The 2,043-nt window shown below is 37.4% G+C and overlaps 1 long non-coding RNA gene across 2 annotated transcripts; it reads right to left on the bottom strand.

The window, feature by feature from the left end:
• Nucleotides 1-1,699, bottom strand: LOC145161070 (uncharacterized). Of its 2 annotated transcripts, none has more exons than XR_013738341.1 (2): nucleotides 229-1,699; nucleotides 1-149 (listed from the first exon to the last, which is right to left on the bottom strand). It is a non-coding gene; the product is annotated as an uncharacterized LOC145161070 (long non-coding RNA). The 2 variants fall into 2 exon arrangements; XR_013738340.1 differs by having other exon boundaries at nucleotides 896-1,699.
• Nucleotides 1,700-2,043: the final 344 nt, after the last annotated feature.

Below are 2,043 nucleotides of genomic sequence, written 5' to 3'. Positions count from 1 at the left end.
TTACAATTGATTAAAAGTATCTATTAATAATGGTAGGAAGGTCATTAAATTAAGAACCAAAATCCACATCTTTACCCATATGTTCAGTCGTCCTTCCAATCACAATCTCTCAATCGCTTAATCTGTCTCTTTACTCTTTATCTGTATAGCTAAAAAATATGCATGGAAAATCATTTAAAGTGAGAGGGAATAATATAAAAATAGAAAATGAAGATATAAGAAGTTTACAAGTGAAATGGCTAAGAAGTCAAATGGGCATGGTTGATCAAGAGCCTGTCTTTTTTGCAGACACAAATAAACTATGGGTCATAAACACTTCATACAAAACCCTTTTAATAAGTGCCAACTCAGAGATTATGCTCAACAGAATACCCTCTTCATTTCAATTGAAGAAAAAAAAACGCAAATGAAAAGAAGAAAATTTATGTTAAGCAAGTTCATTCACCAAAAGCATAAGAAGGAGCAATCCTTAGCATGAATTGAGACTCTGTTTTATGATACCATTTTTATGTAAATCCAAAACCATTTTCAGTCCACTATGATCATCCAAGACATAGCTCGGAGAAACAACCGTTTTCTTATTCTAAGAAGTTGGTTGAGAGAAAGAATCCATGGCACAATAAACCCTTCTTTGTTGTATTTTCAACTAGATATCTTCAGTTTAGTAAATATACATTGAACAATTCTACTTTTGCCAAGTTAGATTATGATTGTTAAGTATTATAAAAGGTAAAAAAGAGAGACTACATACATCTCGAATGGTCCATTAAGGTCCACATAGTGAAGGAAGATTAGAACCGACACTATAAAAATACCAAATCGGTTGACTGTGGAAAAGGTTAAAATTTCAAAAACAAATGATGCTTACACTACAGAAAAAAGAAAAGAATCTCACCTGATTCCACCTCCGTTCATGCAAAAATACAGGATTTGATATCTTTATAACCTTTCTCATGTGGCGTTCATTCCAAATCAATAACCAGAAACCTTCTTGAATAAAAATTGATCCTCTCTAAACCCTAGAAATCACTTTTGTCTCCATCAACAATATGAAATTGGTGTAATTTTTGGTGTACATGCAGGTGCGATTCTCTCTCAATTTCCGTTGGCTTTAGGTGAAGCGCTTGAATTCTATTTCAATCCAGAAAAGTAAAAACTACAGAGAGAGAGAGAGAGAGAGAGAGAGAGAGAGATAGATGTCGGGTACCTTTGTTTGACATTAGTTCGGATTAGGGTTTTTGGGTGTATTCTCACCATGATGATTCAACAAGGGTTCTGTAGTTGGCCTGAACAAATCTCACTAAGATGTTCGTGATTTTCCAACAATCTGCAAGGGAAACGGCAGTCTGGAAGGAAAAGACGGATTTACCAACACTTTACCCTAAGCTAAGAGAAATTGAGAGAAGGGGATGGTCGATCGGATTCTTTCAACACCAACACTTAACCCTAAGCTGAGAGAAATTGAGTGTGAGGAGTCATAATACCCTAAATCGCCAGCTAAAATTGGAGTAGGGTAGATGGGAGATGGAGCAGTGACTCAGGACTTTCATTCCCCGGTCGATGTGAGCGCTTTATGAATGACTTTGTTCCTTGTTCAAGATACGATAACTAACAAGGGAGCAACATAGAAAACGCACAACTTCCATCCATCAAGGGAAGGAGATATTTTTTGTGAAGTGAAAATTTAAAACCTAGCGAGTATTCGAGGGAGCGGGAGGGAGCGGGCAGTTTGTTTTTTTTCAATGTATATAGGCCTCGCAATCGTGTCGTGTTCGGGTTGGCGTGTCGCGGGTTGGCGGGTCAAAATATGCCAACCCAAACACGACCCATTTAAATATACAGGTCACGGGTTGGCGGGTCACGGGTTGGCGGGTTTGGAACATAAACTTATATATGACTCGCCAACCCATTTATTATACGGGTTCACAGGTTGGCGGGTTCGTGAGTCAGATTTGTGTTCGTGGGTCAGATTCCATAAATAAATTAGACAATTGAGCATGAATAAATTCTTGATGGTTGATGTAAACATATCCGAATTTTAGA

This window comes from Lactuca virosa, chromosome 2 (assembly GCF_052849685.1).
Source record: "Lactuca virosa cultivar CGN04683 chromosome 2, Lactuca_virosa_CGN04683_v6, whole genome shotgun sequence".
NCBI classification, from domain to species: Eukaryota; Viridiplantae; Streptophyta; class Magnoliopsida; order Asterales; family Asteraceae; genus Lactuca; species Lactuca virosa.
The sequence above is the reverse complement of the archived record's forward strand: the minus strand, read 5'-3'. Positions and strand labels throughout refer to the sequence as shown.